Source organism: Sus scrofa, chromosome 11 (genome assembly GCF_054392235.1).
Source record: "Sus scrofa isolate SSC_HxYL_T2T_F1_AM1 chromosome 11, Sscrofa_HxYL_maternal_Yorkshire_Landrace_v2.0, whole genome shotgun sequence".
NCBI classification, from domain to species: domain Eukaryota; kingdom Metazoa; phylum Chordata; class Mammalia; order Artiodactyla; family Suidae; genus Sus; species Sus scrofa.
In genome coordinates, this window is record NC_139393.1 from 5,578,577 (window position 1) to 5,601,014 (window position 22,438).

The 22,438-nt window shown below is 50.9% G+C and overlaps 1 long non-coding RNA gene across 8 annotated transcripts in view; it reads left to right on the forward strand.

The window, feature by feature from the left end:
- LOC110255797 (uncharacterized) overlaps positions 1-22,438 on the forward strand; it is a 440,685-nt gene that overhangs the window by 57,015 nt on the left and 361,232 nt on the right. For 6 of the 8 annotated variants that reach the window (XR_014819124.1, XR_014819126.1, XR_014819120.1 and 3 more), the window contains one exon: positions 21,983-22,082. This is a non-coding gene — a long non-coding RNA (uncharacterized LOC110255797). Of the gene's footprint in view, positions 1-4,922; positions 5,062-21,982; positions 22,083-22,438 lie in introns of those variants that run through there. The other 2 variants (XR_002336628.2, XR_014819121.1) reach the window with 1 other exon arrangement.

The window sequence follows — 22,438 nt, forward strand, 5'->3', positions numbered from 1 at the left end:
GTGCAAAAAGACACAAGGAAGGTGGCTGTCATGGCTAAGCTTCTTAGGGGGGGTGGGGGCACTTTTCTGAGCCTCTGTTTTAATACCACTTACATTCCTTTACTTTTTATCCTTCTTAGGTTTTTTTTTTTGACCACCAGCACCTGGTCTAACCTAATTTTGAAATTTCTCCCTTATGCCTCAACCTATAAAGATGAAATCCTGCTAAAGGGGGCATTTGAACTTGTTGGGAAGAAGTCCAAAGTGAATGTCCCGAAGCAGGGTTCCTAAAGTCCCCTCCCAGCTGTGGGGGAGACACAGAGGTTTGGAAACAGGGGTGGGAGGTGACAACTGATGGGGGAAGGGGTGATGACACCCCCATCATGAACCTGTAAGTGCCATTCCGGGGTCTCTAACGGGGAGGGTTCGCCTGGCTGGTTGCCTGATTTAATTCTGCATCTGGGAGTTCCCGTTGTGGCTCAGTGGTTGACGAATCTGACTGGGAACCATGAGGTTGTGGGTTCAATCCCTGGCCTTGCTCAGTGGGTTGGGGATCCGGTGTTGCTGTGAGCTGTGGTGTAGGTCACAGACGTAGCTTGGATCCCATGTTGCTGTGGCTGTGGCATAGGCCGGCAGCTACAGCTCCGATTGGACCCCTAGCCTGGGAACCTCCATATGCCACGGGAACGGCCCTAGAAAAGGCAAAAAAAAAAAAAAAAAAAAGAAAGAAAAAGAAAATTCTGCATCTGTAAAACCGGAGGGGTGATGCTTGCCGGGTTGGCTTGGCTCAGGGTCAGCAGACTGAATTCCACTTTTCTCTCTGTCCCTTCCTGGCTCAGTGACTGAAGCGAACACTCAACACCGTTGAACTTGAGTTTCTGTATTCTCCAACGAGGAGCCCTAAATCCCAGGGGCTGCCCATGGTTTACCCAAGCTGTCTTCATCAGAGTAACACACGACTCATCTGTTAAACAGTTCAGTTTTTATTTTGGAGAAACACCTCGCGCACAGAGGGCGTATGAGAAAGGTTTGCACTGTATGAATTATTTTCCCATTGGAAACCCAGAATCTTGCTCAAATGGCTTCCCAACCCACATTGTACTCAAGTATCCTGTTTGTTCCATTAACTATTCACAGAGTCAACTGGGGAGCCGCTGTTATTAATTTCAATGGAAAGCTAAAATGCAGTTCATTTTCTATAATTGCAGGCCCACGGTCTAAAGAGCCAGCAAAAGCTTTTAATCTGAGGCATTTTTAGAGGAGTATGATCAGAATTACATTGAACATCTTTTGAAGGTACATAATTATGAAAACCTCAATAACATAGACATTCAAAGAGCCCAAACCATAGATGCTAAACTCACATGCGGGGAACAAGGCAAATTGCCGTCTTAGTTCTGATGGAGAAACGACCACGGGGAAGGTGGGCAGTGTTTGCACACCTTGCTTTCCTAGTTTACTCCAGCAGTGTGAGCTCGTCATGCCGCACGGGAGGGGGACATGGGGGGTATGATCCCTTCGTTTCTGGAAGATGTGGGGACCTCAGGGAGCTTGAACCTCGGGCTGCGGCCCCCTCGCACCCCTTTCGCGGGGCGGACTGCAGACCTGGGTGCTCGGGCGCGCGTGGGCGCTTCACGCAGCCACCAGGGGGCGCGAGAGGGTCTCTCCCGGAGCCGCCGGCCCGCCGCCCGCGGGGCAGGAGCCAGCAAGGCAGACCCTCTGCTCTCCTCCTGCGTGGAGACCGCTCCTGGGTCGCAGGCGTTTGGGCAGCGCTGTCATCACTGGTCCCCTCTCCCCTTCCCGCGCAGAGGAAGGACAGTAAGAGGCCAAGGGAGCTCCCGCAGCAGCCACCTCCCCACCGCATGGAGGCCCGGGGGCGGGGTGGGGTGGGGGAGCCGAGAGCAGGACACACGTCCGCTTTCATTCCGAACTGAAATTTGTTGTACAAACACACCCACCAGGTGAGCTGCCCAGCGGAGCAGGTGTGCCAGCCCGGACTCAGTCCCCGCTCCCGGTCGGGGACGCACGTGCGGGGCGCGGAGGCCCGGGAATCCTTCGCTCCTTGCGTGATGGCGAAGCGTTGCTGAGCCTGAACTAGCTGTGGTCCACCGGCGGGGGAGGCAGAGGGACCAGCAGGGGCAAACCGGGGAGGGACAGAGACTAGTACCAGGCGGGCTGGTGGGGCGGGGGTAGGGAATCGAGCCCCACAAACAGACGGGAGCCAGAAGTGATGGGTCCCTTATAAACCTGTCAGGCTAAGAAAACCGGCCTTGATACTGTTTTATCTATCTATCTATCTATCTGTCTATCATCTATCTATTTATTTATCATCTATCTACCTATCTATCTACCTATTTAGTGTTTTTAGTTGGATCCGGGACGTATGGAAGTTCCCTGGCCAAGGACTGAATCTGAGCCACAGATGCAGCGCGATGGATCCTTAACACATTGTACCAGCCTCCGCGTTGCTGCCGAGACAACATCGAATTCTTAACCCGCAGCAGGAATTCCCCAGTAGCAGGTTTAGAGCTGGGAGCCACCCCCGCCCCCCGCACAGATGCTCAGTGGAAAGAATTTTTCTGGTCGAGATGCTGTATTTCTGCAGTTTTCCACATCTTGCACTGAATTTCAGTGTCAAGTTCTCAACTGGGCAGTGTCTGAATCCTGAAGTACGCTTAATGTCAGCAGCGTGCATAGGAATTGAGAAGAGGCCTTCAAGGAAGTTCTCCTGTTCAGAAATTAAACTGGAAAATTTTGAAAGCAAAGAGCTCACATACAGAGGATGGGCTGAAATCAGCTAGTTTTGACACGATAAGCCAAGAATGCCAATCTTTTTCAAAGTCACAGATAAGAGTAAATTAGAACATAGAGTTAGCATAGTTTGCAAGCTTGGAACATTCCTACTTGGTAGAGCTTTAACTTCTGGCCTTTTGGGAGGTCTAGCAAGGTACAAGAATGTTTTAACTTTTCATCTGACTTGGCTCCTTCTGCTGTAAACATCCCACAGGGCAAACATCTTTTTTTCATTTTCATGTTTGTTGAATGACTGTTGATCGCCTGAAGCACTCCCCGTGGGAAAGGCAGGTGTAAAAAGAGCTGGCAAGCAATTCTTTCTCCTGCTCTTAGGCTGTGCCATGCATTCAGGATGACATGCAATAAGGTGGTGTCTGTAGCTGGTGATGGGCCTGGTTTCTGGTGTGTGTTTTTCCACTTGCCAGCTTTATGCAAATAAATAAGCCACTTGGAGTTCCTGTTGTGGCTCAGCGGAAACAAATCTGACTAGCATCCATGAGGACACATGCTTGATCCCTGGCCTTGCTCAGTGGGTTAAGGATCCCGCATTGCTGTGAGCTGCGGTGTAGGTCGCAGATGTGGCTCAGATCCCGCATTGCTGTGGCTGTGGTGTAGACCAGCATCTACAGCTCGGATTCAACCCCTGGCCTGGAGATCTCCATATGCTACAGGTTTGGCCCTAAAAAGACAAAAGACAAAAAAAAAAAAAAAATAGGAAGCCATTCAACCTTAGTTTTCTTCATCTGTCAATGGGACTAGTCTATACTAACAGACCTTCTAAAGTTTCTGTGAGATTCAAATGGAAGTTTTGTAAGGAATGCAGAGAATATGAATGTAGAGCTGTTGAGTGTATGGAGTGTTTCGGGGCAGATGCCTGGGGTTGGACATTGGTCACTTGCACTTGATCACATGGGAAGGCCAACACTATTGAATCTGCCTAGAAATGAAGCCCGTTCAACAGGGAAGTGAAAAATAAACAATTCACCATCTTGTGTCGCTTCTTCAGATCTATCGCACCGATGTCAAACCACAGGGGTCTGGCCAACCACAGCCTTTGTCTCACTTCTAAACTTTTCTGTTGGTTTGTTGCTACTGTGCTATTTCTTCTTTGTCTCTCTTTTTGTCTCTTTTAGGGCCACACCTGTGGCCTATGGAGGTTCCCAGGCTAGGGGAGGAATTGGAGTTGGAGCTGCAGCTGCCGGCCTACACCACAGCCACAGCAATTCGGTAATCACCCGCGACCTACACCACAGCTGTCAGTAACTCGGATCCCCAATCCACTTAGCAAGGCCAGGGATTGAACCCACATCCTCACGGATGCTAGTCGGGTTCATTACTGCTGAGCCACGACTGGAACTCCCACTGTGCTGTTTCTATGGAAAATTTCAAACATCGCCTTGCTGCCTCCTCTTTCCTTGTTCCAATGTGTCCGTCTTTGTGCTGGAGGGTCTGAAAGCGGATCCCAGATCATGCTTTCATTCAAAAACACTCGCGCACCGGCCAAACTTCTGGCAAGAGCAGCCCGAGGCCTCCAGGGGCCTCCATCCACTCCCTCCGGGCCGGGGGTCTTCCCAGCTCCACGTCATCTCCAGACGGTGTCTCAACCTCATCCTTTATAGCAGGGATTCCAATACCAGAAACAGGGCCAGGGACCCTCCCCTTCTGAGGCTCGATGACTTGGGGTCAATGTGGCGGAAGACCTTAGCGCACGGTGTGGGGCTGGGTTGACACAAGGACGTCATAGTCTATGGAACGACTGTTACGGCTGAGCGTGACACGTGGGTAACGGTAAGTTAAGGCCCTTTCCCCTGTGCCCTGTCCTCCCCAGCCAAGGGCGTTTGAACTCTTGCTTCCAATACCCTGGGTGTCCTCCACCTGGCACCGGCCTCAACCACGTCAGGGGCGTCTAGTTCCAGCTGAGCCTGTTAGGACTGGAGAGGCACCCCCTGCCCCTGGGCATGCACAAGTGACCCCAGGTGCCCTGCTGACTGCAAAACTCCACCCGCCGCTCGTGGCCCTGCCCCCAGTTTTAAGCGCAGAGGCCTCGATGCGCCTGCGCACAACCTCACGCCTCCTGCCAATCACGGCTCCCCACGCCCCCCACGCCCAGGGCCGCCTCCGCTTTATTTCTTGGTCCGTAAAGACTCGGTGGGAAGAGTGGAGCCGCTGTGACGCCTGCGCTGGGCTTCGCTGCTTTGTGGGTTAACCTCCTGGTTGCTGCAAACCGGACGTCCTCGCATTGTGGCTGTTGCACGACAGGCCAAGGGACCAGGGTCGTTTGGTAACAAGGTGAGACAAGAACCCCTTTTCTTAAACACTTGCTGATGATGCGCAGGATAAGCTTTGCTGCTAGGAGCACCCGCCACTGCCCACAGGCTGGGGCACCCAAAACAGGAGGCGAGGCCAGGCCCGGCCCGGGAAGGGCGGGACTCAGCAAAGCCGCCCCGGGAGAGGCTGTGGGGCGCATCCCCTGACTTCGACATTCTTGGTTGGGCTCTGAGTCCCCGCGGACAGAGGACTTTTTCATAGAAGAGAGTCCAAGAAAAGAAAAGCTTTATTTTTAACACCTGCCTCCACTCTCAGCATCTCCACCTGGGATAACTTGTTGCTTCTCTTCCATCAGAGGCTAAGCAAGCGGTCTTTCTAGACCTCTCTAGAGCTAGTGGCCAGTCTGCAGGCAATGCGAGGCAGGGTTGTTAGGATTCACTGGAAGCAGGTGAGAACTGATAGAGGCTCCAGAACTAGCCCAACTTCAAAGCCTCAGCGGTAGGTGGGGGAGGATGGGGGGAGCGCTGTCTTCAGCGGGGGGGGGGGGCGGGGGGGCTCTCTCTGTTGCCAAAATATTGGCTGGCTCTGTGCACAGATGCCAGATAGAAAGGAGGAGATGGAGCTGGAGGGAAGAGAAAAAGTAGCTTGAATTGCCAGGCAAAGAGGGGAGCACAGCAGGCTAGGGCCTCCAGAATGGTGCACTCCCAGGGGTAGTGAGGAGTCTTACAGTGTTTGGGGGGCAGGGCTGGTCAGCTCAGGGACACTCTCCTGATGGGTGCGTGGTGAGCTAAGTGGGAGGCAGCGTCCTCAGCCTTCTGGTCCCACCTGGTCTGGGGTCTACCTGCTTGTGGGCCGCTCACAGTTGGCGTCTTCCACCTGCTGGGGTTTCAGCACCTGCAGAACAGCTCCGAGGACACGGCTGGGAATATTCTCTCTAGTCTTTGAAGAACTGAAGGTCCTTGACTTTGTTGAATGGCTGATTTATTACTGTTTTCTTTTTACTCTGTATTTTTTTTTTAACTTCCCTAATTAAATTGGTTCTTGGACTAAAGTTTTTCTATGGATAAAAAGGCAGCGGAGGACGTGAGTGGGGGTCCTGCTGGGCAGTGGGTGGGGGTGGCAGGTCCCTGAGAAGCGGGTCTACTCCTGTGCTGGCGAAGTTTCCGCGTCTGTCACTGAGCCCTTTACAGAGGGTGGGTGCTGGGCGTCTGCACATCTCTTCTAGAGCGCTTCCGCGTTGCCATAGAAACTAATTGGTAGCGTGTTAAATGGCACAGATTTACACTGTAAAATGGCAAGAGAGCCTCCTAATAAGGACCCCGAGGAGTTGAAACCTTCCCTTCAGCAGGCAGCGTCTGAAGGGAAAAAGCTCACTTCCTGAATTCCCAACCGGTGACCAGGCAGCAGGTCACCAGGCCTGGGTGATCTGTGTGGCTTCATTTGTCACCAAGTGAGGACAAACGGAGGAGAATCTAGATTATGAAAGACAACGTTAGGTGTTAGAAAACAGTGATCCAGAGTCTGTGTCTTGTGCCCACAGTAGGTGCTGGATAAATATTCTTGTCTAAATGACCATGTGGGAAAGAAACAGGTCAATAGCTTGAATGTGCTTATTCGTGGCACCTTCAACAGTCCGTACTTGAGTGTGCAACTTAAACACCCCACCCTTTGGGGTTTTTGTTTTTTTTGTCTTTTCTAGGGCTTCACCCATGGCATATGGAGGTTCCCAGGCTAGGGGTCTAATCGGAGCTGTAGCTGCCGGCCTACACCACAGCCACAGCAACTCGGGATCCGAGCTGCATCTGCGACCTACACCACAGCTCATGGCAACGCTGAATCCTTAACCCACTGAGCGAGGCCGGGGATCGAACCTGCAACCTCATGGTTCCTCGTCGGATTGGTTAACCACTGAGCCACTAGGGGGACTCCCCCCCCCCCCCGTTCATTTTTAATACCTTGCCTTAACCTGGCACTTGAAGAGTAGTTATCTTAACTTCACCTCTTAGCTTTACAGTCTGGGTTAAGGGGACTTTACTCTCTGGTACCATGAGAGGCATGATGAGCCGGCGATGGAGCCTTAGAATCTGAAATCCAGATTTGTTAACTTCAGATTTAATTGTCACCGGCCGCTTATCTGACTAAAGCTTCAGAATAGTCGAGAACTCCGAAAGCAACAGGCCGTTTTCGTACACATAAGAATGGAAATGAGGAAGTTGGAGGAGTAGGATTTGCAGACCCCGCAGTCTTGTGGTGGGAGAAGTGCAAGAGCTGTGATGGAGCGGGGGCTGGGCTGTCTGAAACCAGCTCCCGCGGCCCAGCGTCCCTGGAAGGTGGAAATCTGCTCAGCTGGTCCTGTGAGAACCCTTCTCTGGGTTTTAATACAGGCCGCGTGTGCTCGGACGAGTGACTGACTGTGATCTCTGCTGGCTGCCTCGGCCCCAGGACATGAAAGGCTGCTTTAGTGGCTCTGAACAGCTCGGGAGCCACTTGTCAGCTTGACGGTGATGGCACTGCTGCATCGCAGGCTTTTATGAAATCTCCCAACATCTAGGCTACAGCCTCAGCTCCCAGGTTGTTTAGGTCAGTGTGGCCTTTAATCCCACTTTGGGGAGCTACCGTTGTGGCCCAGTGGCAAGGAACCCGACTAGTATCCATGAGGACGTGGGTTCAATCCCTGGCCTTGCTCAGTGGGTGGGGGAATCCGGCACTGCTGTGAGCTGTGGTGTAGGTCACAGATTGAGGCTCGGATCTTGGTGGTACTGTGGTTGTGGTGCAGGCCCACAGCTGCAGCTCCAATTCGATTCCTAGCCTGGGAACCTCCATATGCCGCAGGTGCAGCCCTGAAACGAAAAAAAAAAAAAAAAAAAAAAAAAAAAAAATCCCACTCTGGCCTGTTTCCTACATGTAAAAAAATTGAGGTAGAGTTGATTTACAGTGTTGTGTTAATTTCTGCTGTACAGCAAAGTGATTCAGTTGTGTACATATATATATATATTCTTTTAAAATACTCTTTTCCAGAGTTCCCGTTGTAGCTCAGTGGTTAATGAATCCGACTAGGAACCTGAGGTTGCCGGTTCGATCCCTGGCCTCGCTCAGTGGGTTAAGGATCTGGCATTGCCATGAGCTGTGGTGTAGGTCACAGATTCAGCTCGGATCCCACGTTGCTGTGGCTCTGGCGTAGGCTGGTGGCTACAGCTCCGATTAGACCCTTAGTCTGGGAACCTCCATATGCCTCAGGATCAGCCCTAGAAAAGGCAAAAAAAAAGACAAAAAAAAAAAAATACTCTTTTCCATTATGGTTTATCACAGCTATCGGATCTAGTTCCGTGCTGTACCGTAGGACTGCATTGTTGATCCATTCTGTATATTACAGTGTGCACCTGCTAATGCCAAACGCCTAGTCCATCCCTCCCAACCCTGCTCCCCCTTGGCAACCACAGATCTCTCCTCTATGTGTGTGAGTCCATTTCTCTTTCAAGAATAGGTTCATTTGTGTCATGTTTTAGATTCCACGTTCTCTAGTTCCATTCATGTTGCTGCAAGTGGCATTATTTCATTCTTTTATGTGCGAGTAGTATTCCATGGTATATATGTGCCGCCTCCCCTTAATCCACTCGTCTGTTGATGGACATTTAGGTTGTTTCTGTGTCTTGGCTGTTGTCAACAGTGCTGTGATGAATACACGTATGCATGTTTCTTTCCGAATGAGCATTTTGTCTGGATATATGCCCAGGAATGGGATTGCTGGACCATATGGCAACACATTTTTAGCCTTTTGAGGCACCTCTGTGCTGTTCTGCATAGTGGCTGCACTAACTTAACCTTCCCTCCGACGCTGTCGGTGGGTTTCCTTTTCCCCACTCTCTCCAGCATTTATTCGTGCACTTTTTAATGATGCTCATTCTGACTGGTGTGAGACGGTACCTCACTGTAGTTTTGATTTGCGTTTCTCTAATGTCGAGCATCTTTTCGTGTGCCCATTGGCCATGTGTACGGCGTCTTTGGAGAAATGTCTCTTGAGGTCTTCTGCCCATTTTTCGGTTGGGTTGTCTGCTTCTGTTATTGAATTGTTAGTGAATCTTGGCGATGAAGCCCTTGTCGGTCATAGCGTTTGCAGATACTTTCTTCCATAGGTTGTCTTTTCATTCAGTTGATGGTGTCCTTTGCTGCGCCAGAGCCTGTAAGTTTGATTAGGTCCCATGTGTTTGCTGAGCAAAAGCTGGTAAGTTTCTGTATATTGCCTGGGGAAACTGAATTAAGAAAATACTGGTAGGATGTCATGTCAGAATGTTTTGCCTGGGTTCCCTTCGAGGAGTGGTGTCGTGTCTTTAAGTCCTTAAGCCATTGTGAGTTTTATTTTGGTACAGGGTGTGAGGGTGTCTACTAACTTCATTGATAGACGTGCAGTGGTCCAACTTTCCCAGCACCGCTTGCTGAAGAGGCTCTCTTTTTCCCATTGTATTTTCTTGCTTCCTCAAAGAGGAATCATCTGTAGCTGAGCGGGTTTGTTTATTTCTGCTGCATTGATCTCTGTGTCAGTATTCATACAGATACCACGCTGTTTTGCTTACTGTGCATTGTCTGAAGTCTGTAGTATTTTTCTGAAGTCTGCGTTCTGCTTTGTCCTTTCTCCTGCAGAGAGCTTTGGCGGTTCTGGGTCTTTTTATGAGTCCGTCTAAATTTTAGAATTATTCCAGTTCTGTGAAAAATGTCGTGGGTAATTTGATAGAGATCGTATTACATCTGTAGATGGCTTTGGGTGGTATGGCCATTTAAACTATTAATTCTGCCAGTCCAAGACCATGGGTTCTCAGAGTTGCTGTCATGGCTCAGTGGGTTAAGAACCTGACTAGTTACATGAGGATGTGGGTTTGATCCCTGGCTTTGCTCAGTGCGTTAAGGATCCAGTGTTGCTGTGAGCTTCAGTGTAGGTCGCAGATCTGGCATTGCTGTGGTGTTGCTGTGGCGCAGGCCCGCAGCTACAGCTCTGATTGGACCCTCTAGTCTGGGAATTAAGATGTGCGGTGGGTGTGGCCCTAAAAAAACCAAAAAAAAAAAAAAAAAAAAGCATGGGTTCTCTTTATTTTTTATTCACCTTTGATTTACTTTATTACTGTTTTATAGTTCTCAGTATGTAAGTCTTTTACTTCCTTGGTCAGGTTTATTTCTAAGTATTTTTTGGTGTAATTTTAAAAGGTACTTTTTTTTTTTTTTTGGTCTTTTTGCCTTTTCTAGAGCCACTCCCATGGCATATGGAGGTTCCCAGGCTAGGGGTTGAATCAGAACTGTAGCCACTGGCCTACGCCAGAGCCACATCAACATGGGATCTGAGCTGCATCTTCGACCTACACCACAGCTCACGGCAACGCCGGATCCTTGACCCACTGATCGAGGCCAGGGATCGAACCCGCAACCTCATGGTTCCTAGTCGGGTTCGTTAACCACTGAGCCACGATGGGAACTCCAGGACTGTTTTTTTTAAACACTTTTTCTGGTACTTCATTGTTTGTGTCAAGAAATGCAACCAATTTCTGTATTAATTTTGTATCCTGCTCCCTTGTCAAATGTTTCAGTTCTAGTAGTTTTGTGCGGAGTCTTTAGGGTTTTCTCTCTATAGAATATAATTTGCATATAATGACGATTTTACCTCTTCCTTTGCAATTTGGAAACTTTTTATGTCCTGTCTGATGGCTGCGGCTAGGATTTCCGATGTTGAGTAGAAATGGTGCGAGAGGGCATCCGTGTTCCAGATTTTAGTGGAAAGGCTTTTTGCCGTTGCGTGTTACAGGGGCTGTGAGTTCCCACTTATTTTTTGAAAGGTATCATTGACATAAAGCACATTAGCTTCAGGTATAAACAGTATTTGATATTTGCTATATGGTAAAATCACAATAAGCATCATCCCCTTACATAGTTACAGTTTTTGTTTTTGTTTTTTTTCCGTGATGAAAACTTTAAAGATCTGCTCTCTCGGCCCCTTGCCCGCATGCCACGCGGCGCCCCCTGTGGTCACCACACTCCCGTGACTTGTTTTCTAACTAGAAGTTGGTACCTTTGGGTCCTCTTTGCTTCTTAGTCTGCCTCCCCGCCACCCCCGCCTCTGGCAAACCACCAGTCTGTTTCCTTTTAAGATTCCACATAGGAGTTCCTTTGGTATTTGTCTCTCTGACTGGTTGCGCTTAGCACAATGCCCTGGAGGTCCATTCGTGCGGTGCCGTGTGGCAGGATTTCATTCTCATGTCTAAACAGTATCCCCATGTCTTTTTTACAAATGTTTATTAAAGCTGATGTGCAATATTGTGTCTAAACAATATTCCATTGATTTAAAATGTTTTGAAGTACAGTTGCTGTACACTATTGTGCCACCAACTGCTGTACAGCAAAATGATTGAGTCATACACATATATACGTTCTTTGTCCGTAGTGTCTTCCATCGTGCTCTGTCCCAGGAGATTGGACATAGTTCCCTGTGCTGTACCCTAGGACCTCATTGCGTATCCATTCTAGATGGAATAGTCTGCATTTATTAACCCCACACTCCCCGTCTATCCCACTCCCTCCCCCCTCTGCCTTGGCAACCCCAGGTCTGTTTTGTAGACAGGTTCATTTGTGCCATATTTTAGATTCCACATCAAATACATTTGATACGGTATTTGTCCTTCTCTTTCTGACTGACTTAGTACGAGAATCTCAGGTTGCATCCATGTTGTTGCAGATGGCATTATTTCATTCTTTTTTATGGCTGAGCAGTATTCCATCGCATGTATGTACCACATCTTCTTAAGCCTGTCATCTGTCAGTGGACATGTAGGTCGCTTCTGTCTTGGCTGTTGTGAATAGTGCTGCTGTGAACATAGGGGTGCATGTGTCTTTTTGAATTATAACTTTGCCCAGTTATATGGCCAGGAGTGGGATTGCTAGATCATATGGTAGTTTTGTCTTTTTTTTTTTTTTTTTTGTCCTTTGTCTTTTTGTTGTTGTTGTTGTTGTTGCTATTTCTTGGGCTGCTCCTGCGGCATATGGAGGTTCCCAGGCTAGGGGTCGAATCGAAGCTGTAGCCACCGGCCTACACCACAGCCACAGCAATGCGGGATTCAAGCCGCGTCTGCAACCTACACCACAGCTCACGGCAACGCCGGATCGTTAACCCACTGAGCAAGGGCAGGGACCGAACCCGCAACCTCATGGTTCCTAGTCGGATTCGTTAACCACTGCGCCACGACGGGAACTCCCCCATATGGTAGTTTTGTATTTAGTTTTCTGAGTACCTCCGTACTGTTTTCCATAGGGGTTGTGCCAGCTTACACTCCCACCAGCAGTGCAGGAGGGTTCCCTGTTCTCCACACCCTCTCCAGCATTTGTTATTTGCAGACGCATTAATGATGGCCGTTCTGACCGGTGTGAGGTGGTACCTCCTTGTAGTTTTGATTTGCGTGTCTCTAGTAATGAGCGATGCTGAACATCTTTTCATGTGCCTACTGGCCGTTCATGTGTTGTCTTTAGAGAAATGTCTATTTAGGTCTTCTGCCCATTTATCAGTTGGGTTGTTTGGTTTCTTGCGTTGTTGGAGGAGTTGTGTGTGTGTATATGTATATATGTCTCTGTGTGTGTGTGTATATGTAAATCTTTTTAGGGCTATGCCTGCAGCGTATTGAAGTTCCCAGGCGAGGGGTTGAATTGGAGCTGCAGCTGCTGTCCTATGCCACAGCCACACAGGATCTGAGCTGCATCTGCAACCTAACGCCACAGTTCGTGGCAACACCGGATCCTTAACCACTGAGAGAGGCCAGGGATAGAACCCACATCCTCACAGATCCTAGTTGGGTTCTTAACCCACTGAGCCACAATGGGAACTCCCTGAGTTTTTTGCATATTTTGGAGATTAAGCGTTGTTGTTTGCGTTGTTTGTAACTCTTTTCTCCCATTCTCTAGGTTGTTTTTTATGGTTTCCTTTGCTGTACAAAAGCTTGTAAGTTTGATTAGGTCTGTTCGTTTAATTTTATTTCTGTTGCCTTGGGAGACTGACCTAAGAAACTATTGGTACAATTTTATGTCAGAGAATGCTTTGCTTTTGTTCTCCTCTAGGGTTTTTATGGTGTCAGGTCGTGTGTTTAAGTCTTTAAGCCATTTTGAGTTAATTTCTGTGCCTGGCGTGAGGGTGGGTTCCAGTGCCATTGGTTTACATGTGGCTGTCCAGTTTTCCCAGCGCCACCTGCCTACGAGAATGTCTTTTTCTCCTTGCGTATTCTTGCCTGTGTGTCAAAGATGAATTGACTGTAAGTGTCTCGGTTTATTTCTGGGCTCTCTGTTCTGCTCCATTGATCTAGATGCCCGGGTTTCTATCAGAACCCCACTGTCTTGACTACTGTCTGAAGTCTGGGAGACTTATGCCTCCCGCTTGGGTTTTTTTTCTTTTTCTTCTGGATGGCTTTGGCAGTTCTGTGTCTTTGATGGTTCCATGTACATTTTGAGTTTATTCTAGCTCTGTGAAAAATGTCACGTATCACCTTCAATCTGTAGGCTGCCTTGGGTGGTGTGGCTGTTTCAACAACGTTAATTCTTCCAACCCAGGAACAGGGGGTATCTTTCCATTTCTTTGACTCCTGTTTCATTTCCTGGATGAATGTTTTCTAGTTCTCATTGGTGTTTTTAGTTGCATGTTGCTTAGTTTGCATGTAGTCCATTTTTCCCGTTTCTTTTCCTGTGGTTGATGTCTAGTTTCATGCCATTGTGGTCAGAGAGGAAGCTGGAAATAATGTCTATACTCTGAAATGTCTTGAGGTTTTGAGCCCCAGGATGTGGTCAGTCTTAGAATATGTTTCATGGGCCCTGCAAAAGAATGTATATCCTGGCTTTTTGGATATAATGTCCTGAAAATATCAAATAGGTCTACTGTTCTCTTGTGTCATTTGGGATCTCTGTTGACTTGCTGATTTTTCTCTCTAGCGGATCTGTCCCTTTGTGTGAGTGGGGTGTTAGAGTTCTCCTCTTGTTCCTGTATTCCTACCAGTTTCTCCTCGTCTGTTAGTATTAGTTGTGTGTATTTGGGGGTTCCGATATTAGGGGCGAATTGACTAATGTAACGTCCTCTTCCTGAGATCTGGGTGGCTCTGTGGCTTCCGCAGCAGCCGAACCTTGGGAGGTGATGCTGTGCCCTCTCCAGGCCCAGTCTTAGCGCGGCTCCCACTTCCTTTATCTTGGAAGCCTGGGCTGCCGCGGAGAACGGCGGGCTGAGCTGAGGTCAACCCCTGGGCAACCCTTGGTTAACTCCATCTCACCTGTAACCTGCCCTCACTCACCAAGCTCCCTTTAATTGTTGCTTCAGAGGCCCCCCGTGTCCTTTAGGTAGCGTGCAGCTGAAACAGTCTTTTTCTGGGAACTTGGGATCAGCTGTGTCTAGTTCCAGCTGAGCCTGTTAAGACTGAAGAGGCCCCCTGACCCTCCCCCGGGCATGCGCGAGAGAATCCCTGATGTCAAAATCCCACCGGCAGCTCGTGGCCCTGCCCTGGTTCTGAGCGCAGAGGCCTGCAGCCTAGTTTTGCGCGTCTTTCCCGTCACTGCCTTCCACGCGCCCCCGCCCGGGCTGCCTCTGCTGCAGCCCTCATCCCATAAACACCCCGGCCCTCGGGCCCTCCGCCTGGGGAGCAGGTCGGAGGCTGGTTCTGGCTTGGCTGCCTTGTGAATAAGCCCTCTGTCTGCTGCACACCTGCGTCCCCAGGTCAGAACTCCCCGTTGTGTGGACCTGGGTGGTCGGTCACAAGGTGAGACCAGGAGGAGAGGCCCCCAGGGAGCCGCTGAGCCCTGGCGACGAGATGGACCTGCCGGCGGTCCCCACGTTGAAGTCATCCCCGGCGAGGCCCGGCGTCACCCAGCGGCCGGGGGTGTCCTGCCAACATCACTGATCTACGAGCAAAGAAAGGATAGTTCTTTTGCTTCTTTTTATTGTGGCCAAATATACATAAAATTTGCTTTCTAAGGAATTTGAAGGGTGCAGTTGAGGCATGAAGGGCATTCACCTTGTTGGGAACCTTCACCACCGTCCGTCTCTAGAAAATGTTCATCTTCCCAACCTCAAGCTCTGCACCCTGAGCATCGCTCCCTATACCCTCTCACCCAACCCTGACGACCACCCATCCATTTATTTCCCGAAAGATTTATTTAATATTTTTTTAATGACCACACCCCAGCCCTATGGACGTTCCCAGGCCAGGGGTCAGATCAGAGCCACGGCCGTGGTGCTGGATCCTTAACCCACTGAGCGAGGCCGGGGATGGAACCTGCATCCTCCCAGAGACATCAGGTCCTTAATCCCCTGAGCCACAAGGGGAACTCCTGTTTTATTTATTTTTAATTGAAGTAGACTTGATTTACAGTATTAATTTCAGGTGACTCGGTGGTTTATTTATTTTTCTTTTTAAGGCTGCACCCACAGCATATGGAAGTTCCCAGGCTGGGGCCTGAATGGGAGCTGTGGCTGCTGGCCTATACCACAGCCACAGCAGTGCGGGATCTGAGCCATGTCTGCGACCTACACCACAGCTCATGGCAATACCAGATCCTTAATCCACTGAGTGAGGCCAGGGATCGAACCTGAGTCCTCATGGATCCTAGTCGGGTTCATTACTGCTGAGCCACAATGGGAACTCCCATGATTCAGTTTTTACAGATTTGTACTTCATTAAATGTATTGCAAGATAATGGCTATATTTTCCCTGTAGTTACGTGTCATTGTTGCTTAACTATTTTGTGCATAGCAGGCTTTTCCTTAATCCCCTACCCCTAGCAGGCTCCTACTCCTTCTCTCTCCCCTTTTGGCAACCACTGGTTTGTTTTCTGTATCTGTGAGATGGTTTCTGTTTTGCTTTATACATTCATTTGTATTATTTTCTAGATTCCACATATTTTAATACATTACTTGTCTTTGTCTGACTTACTCCAGTAATGTAACAATCTCTAGGTGCATCTACATTGCTACAAATGATGTCATTTCTTTTTTATGGCTGAGTAATATTCCACAGTGTGTATGTTTACGTATATACCCTCACATCTTCCTAATCCAGTTGTCTCTTGATGGGCATTTGAGTTTTTTTCCGAACCCTATTACAACTAATGCTGCTATGAATATTGGGGTGCATTATCTTTTAGAATTGTTGTTTTCATTTTTTTCCAGATATATATCCAGGAGTAGAGTTCCTGGGTCATATAGTAGTTCTTTTTTTAGTTGTTGAGGAAACCTCCTGTTTTCCACACCAGCTGCACCCATTTACATTCCCACCAGCAATGCACAAAGGGCACCCTTTGCTCCACATTCTCTCCGACACTGGTAATTGGTAGACATTTAGATGATGGCCATTCTAACAGGTGTGAGGTGTTATTTCACTGTGGTTTTAATTTGCATGTTTTGATGATTAAGGATGTCTAGCATCTTTTTATGTGCTTGTGGGCCATCTGTACATCTTCTCTGGAAAAATGTTCAGGTGTTCTCATATTTTGATTGGTTTTTTGATGTTGAGTTGTACGAGCTGTGTATACGTGTTGGATATTAACCCCTTGTTGCTCATCTCATTTACAAATATTTCACCTCTTCTGTGGGGAGTCTTCCCATTTTGCTTATGGTCTACTTAACCATGCAAAAGGTTTTAAGTACAATCAGGTCCTTTTTTTTTTTTTTTTTTTTACTTATGCCTTGGGATAAACATCCACAAAGCATTGCCACAGTTGATGTCAGAGAATGTTCTGCCTGTGCTCTCTTCTAGTTTTATGGTTTGTATATGATATGAGGAAACGTTCTAACCTCATTGTCTCACAGGCAGCTGTCCAGATTTCCCAGCACTGCTGATTGAGGAGACTGTCTCTTCCGCACTGTATATTCTTGCCTCCTTTGTTGTAGATTAACCGACCACAAGTGTGTGGGCTTATTTCTGGGCTCTTTATTCTGTTCGATTGATCTGTGAGTCTGGTTTTGTGTCAGGAGCACACTGCTTTGATGACTGTGGCTTTGTAGTATTGTCTGGGGTCTGGGAGGTGATGCCACCAGCTTTGTTCTTTTTTCCATGACTATAGATTGGCTTTGCCTGGTTTTAAACTTCATATGAATGGAATCACACCATATGTTTCCTTTTGTGTCTGGTTCTTTCACTTGATATTATGACCAGTGTTGAATGAAGCTGGTTATTCCTTTTCACTGCTGTGTAGTACTCCACCCTAGGACAATACTGTAATCAGGTATCTACTCTACTGTTGATGGCTGCTTGGATTATTTCCAGTTTGAGGCTGTTTAAAAATAATGCCATTAGGAACTTTTTTTTTTTTCTTTTTTGGCCATGCCCATGGCATGTGGAAGTTCCTTGGCCAGGGATCAGACCTGTGCCACAGCAATGACAGTGCCAGGTCCTTAACCTGCTGAGCCACAGAGGAACTCTCAAGTTAGGAACTTTCTAAACACTTTTTTTTTGGTGAACTTAGGCTCTCAGTTCTCTTGGGTAGAACTCCAGGAGTAAAGATGCTATGTTATGAGATATATGTGTATAATTTGCCTTAGTAGAGAAGGCACATTCACAGCATAATTTTGCCAGAATTTGTGTAAGGAATTGGTGAAACAGGGGTGAGACCCGAAAGTGAGGTGACATGGGGGAGACAGGCTCATCACCGAGGGGAAGCCGTTAGTGCCCCCAGGGCCAAAGCAAAGGGGAGACTTGGGAGTGACATCTAGAAGCTTGAAGGTGAAGCCCTGTTGTGTTCAGAGGTGGGGCTGCGGCTGGGACAGTGGACAGTACTGGCGTCCACAGCGGGGCTCCCAGGCTCCCTCTGGCGCCCCCTGTGGGCCGAGCCCAGCCTTGGCCTCACAGGGCTGGGGTGGAGGGGGCAGCAGCTGGCCTCTGAAGCTGAGACTCTGCCTGGTGGCTCGAGTGGGTCTGGAGACGGTGCCCTTCCTGACGTGTGGGTGGCAGGCATGACCGTTCACTCACTGCAGCGTCCGAAGTCGGGGATGGAAGTGGAAGCAGCGGGTCCACCCCGTCCTCACGCAGAAATGAAAGTAAAGACCCGTCAGAGGCCCGTCCAGGGGCCTCGCTTGGGCTGCGGCCCGGGGGGCTTTGCGGGCCACTCCCTCCGGGGGCAGCTCGGACTCGAGGGGAGCCGAGAGTGGTCTTCCCGGCCCTGATGACTCGGGGGCCGCTGAGCTCGGGCCGCTTCGGCCGGGGCTCGGTCACCTCTAGCCCTGGGGCAGCTGTGCCGTCAGGGACAGAGCGGGACCTGCCTGTCCCCCTGCCTCCAGGTGCTGTTGCTCCCGGGGCTGCTTTTCCAGGGGCTCGGCGTCTGTGTACGTGCCGGGGGCTTGGGGCTGGATTTTGAACCATCTTCAACCTCACCTGCTGCCTTCGGCAGGGCCCCTTCTGTTTCTGTGTTCCTGTGCCCCCGGGGTTCTTCGACGTCGGCTGCGGGGCCGGCGGCAGGAGGCTGGGACTCGGCAGTGCTGCCCTCTGCCCCGTCCCCGTGCTGCTGCCAGCCTCCTCACATCCGCTGTGCCCACCGCACTGGCCCGCACCCCGTCGTCGGAGGATGGAGACGGAGACCTCCTCACCCCGAGGGGCTCCTTCACTCCGAGTCCGGCCCGCATCGCAGGCGCCCGGCGTGTACGTGCTGGGGAGAAACAGTATTTGGATGTAAAGTTTTCAAGTATTTCAAAAGGAATTTAATAGGACTCCTTAGGCCGAGGCAGTACCATTTATGTCTGTGTGTATATGTGCAAATGTACACATCTGTATTTATAAACTCATGTTTATAAACACCTATACGTATATATACTGTACATATGTACTATATTGTCTAATACAGTGAGGCGCTGTACCTTTAAGACGTGTGTGTCTTGGAGTTCCCATCGTGGCTCAGTGGTTAGCGAATCCGACTAGGAACCATGAGGTTGTGGGTTCGATGCCTGGCCTTGCTCAGTGGGTTAAGGATTCAGCGTTGCCGTGAGCTGTGGTGTAGGTCCCAGTCGCGGCTCGGATCCTCTGTTGCTGTGGCTGTGGTGTAGACCAGCGCCTACAGTTCCAATTCGACCCCTAGCCTGGGAACCTCCATACGCCATGGCCCAAGAAATGGCAAAAAGACAAAACAAAAAACAAAAAACAAACCCAAAGAACAAAAACAGTGTTCAGGTAAATAGCAGCTGACAATGCTTGAGACAGACTAGGAACTTTGGTCCTGTTCTATGTGCTTTATCTTGGACCTTTCTTATGGGGACCTCTGGTAGAAGGGTATGTGCTTTCTGTCCAGATCGGAGTGACAGGTTGATATGAAATATTTGGTCCAACAGAACTCAGTGAAGACGGCAGAAGTTTGAAATTACCAGAGCCATCTTCAAACACTTGCTCCTAGTACAAACTGGAAGGCTAAGCTTGATCTGGAACGGCATTCTCTCAGCTTTCATTATGAATGAGTTTCATTTTTTAACCAGTATAGTATTTCTATATTAGATTTAGTTTTAAGAAGTTTCATATGTAATGAAAGCTGTGCTGGAATGAAAAAGCTCCTTGTCGCCTCTCTGAGACCAGCAGTCCTCCAGCAGTTATTTATTGAGACGTATCACAGCGTCATTCCAGGCAGTGGCTTGTCTTTCTCCTAATGTGGTTATATATAAAAACATCCTGACACGTTGTGTTTGTGTCCACACCTGCCTCTGGTCAGAAAGTGAGTTGGCCGTGATGGACGCTGGGGACCACAGGCTCCCGTGGAGCGCCCTGCATGCCGGTGGCCTTGAGTGGAACACAGAGGGGGCGGCCCGACTTGGGGGTCACGGGCAGGGGCTTGGCTCCCAAAGGGCACACACACACATCTGTCTACGCGGCGCCTCCTCCACGTGTTCCCGGGTCATTGGTCCCTTATGAGTTCAACAGGGCGAGAGTCAGGCCCGGTGGGCCTGATAGCAGCGTATCTCACAGCCGAGCCTCGTCCTCTCCTGGAAACGCACCTCCGAAGCCCGCATCTCAGCGCCCCCCCCACCGCCCCCGCGTGTCCCGGGCTGTGGTGACCCGGCGGCCCTCTGCTCCGTCCTCCTTGGTCCCGCTGCTCCGCTCCCCCCCAGGCGCTGCGGTGCCCCGTCCATGCGGGCTGATCGCCCCGCCGGTGAGGGGCTCTCAGGGTGCAGGGTCCTTTCTCCCCCACAGCCCCTCTCAGGGGGGCTGGGCCTGTCGGGTTCCTCCTTTGCTTTCTTTCCCTCCCTTTGGCTCCACCCAGTTGTGTTGGCTGGGGGCTTCGTGTCCGTCTTGGGGGGTCTCTGTCTCCTGCCGTGTTCCGCAGACGCTCTGTGCAAATCCTCCTCCGCCCACGTGGGCGGCGGCGGCGGCGCTTGGTATGTCTGCGGGCGAAGGTGAGCGCCACGTCCTGCCCTGCCGCCCTCCTGGTCGCCCGTGTCCTGTCGCTTATACACATGGCTCGGGCCGGCTGGCCGTCCGTCTGTCCGTCCATCCATCGACAGCCGTGTGGGTTGCTCCGGTACCTGGGCTGTGGTGGGTGACGCTGCGACGCTCGCGGCGGGCGAGCGCTTCTCCGCAGCGTTCTTGGCGGAGGGCTGCAGGAACAGCGACGGCAGGCCGGGCGGCCCTCAGTTCCTCCGTCGTTCCGAGTTCGGTCAACAAACCCTGGCTGCTGTAAACAATTGTAATGACCGATGGGAGGCGAGGAGGAACCGTGATGGACAAGGGAGGGCCGGGTGGAAGGGCCTCCTGCCGTGCTGGGGGCGGGGATGGCGGGCTGGCGGGAAGAGTACCCCACAGCGGAGAAGCCGGCCCCCCTGGGCCAGGTGGCCAAGGAGCATTGACCATCTGAGTCACGGGGACAGCGTGGGCCCTGGACTGATGCACGCGCAGTGGCACACGGGCTCCTCTCTGCCAGACCCGGGATCCCAGTGTAGCCACCACACGCCAGAGGGCGGCCTGCAGTGTCTCTGACCTGCTCCCTGCAACCCTGCCCAGACCCTCAGAAGGGAGGCCAGCCCCGGGCTGAGCCGGCAGGTGGCCTGGATGGGGCCCTGGACCCGGGAAGCCCGGCAGGCCTGGACTGCCCGCTGCCGTCCCTCTGGGTTCCTCGGGAGGGCAGAGGCTGACGCCCAGGTCTCGGTTTAAAAACCGCTGGACACAGCGATCGCGGAACAGCTTCCTGACCGGTTTGCCCAGTGCTCGTCCCTGACCATAAAAGTAGTTTCATAAGGTCTTTCAGAGAAGCCAGCATTTGCCCTGAGAGGCTGGAGGGGGTGTCAGTTGAGTGGGCTTGGCGCCAGACGGGGGCGGGGAGTGGGTGTGGGTTGTGTGCAGCCCTGCCCGCAGCGGCACGTCCTCTGCGGACGTGGAGGACCCGCTGGAGGCGTGAAGGCAGGGCGAGGACCTGCCGGGCGAGGTCAGGGCTGGCTGCACAGAGCTCCCTGGATGGAGTGAGGGTTTGGATGGGCGGAGGCGGCAGCAGCTGCCTGGGAAAACACATTTCAGGTCTGGGGGACTGAGGCTTAGTGCCTTAAAGCCACGGGGTGCTGTCTGCAGGCCGTGGGAGCCGCAGAGCGGGGCCTCCTGGGAGCTCAGACCTGCACGGTGTCGATTCAAGACGCCAGGCAGGCGGCCGAGGCCGAGATAAATACCAAGGCCAAGGCCTGCTGAGGTTTGCCCCCCGGAGGGCAAGTCTCTTCAAAGTGGGGGGTGGAGGGGACGGGGCACCATTCGGGCTGTGCCCCCCAGTCACAGGACCACGGGACCATGCACAGAAGGGACACGACTCGCGTGCGTGGAGGCAGGACCCGGGGCCGTGGGGCACCTGCTGGAGGGGCAGGGACAACAGGGCTGTCGCCAACCTGATTGGGGTCGGACCAGAGGCCTTGTTTTGAGCTTAATTTTCTAGGACATTGGGAGTGGATTTTCAATTAAAAAAAAAAAAAATGTCTTTTTTAATGCAGGGAGTAAGTGGAGCTCCAGAAACCAGTGTCAGGACTGCCTGGTACGAGCTGTGCAAGGAAGGAGTGAGGAGACCGCGCCGCCGGCCAGGAGGAATTCACGGTGAGCCATGTGCGACCTCGAGCTTTCTAGTAGCCTCCTTGAAACGTGAAAGGAAGCTGGTGAAATGAATGGCAGTCACTTTATATAACCCAACACCTGCAGGGTTTCAGCGTTTGGACACGTGGCCACCAGTCATGTTTCTGGCGCTCAGCGGCCACGGCCCAGAGGCCCCGCAGAGGCGGGCGGGCGGGCGGGCGCTCCGCGTCAGGAGGGCTCACGCGGGTTCTGCCCACGGGAGGAGGATGAGAAGACGAGCTCATGATCCCCAGGCTTCAAGCGGGGATGCGGCAACGCTGACGTGATGCCTGAACAAATAAATAAGAAGGACCACACACGAGTCAGCATCTGCTGTGCAA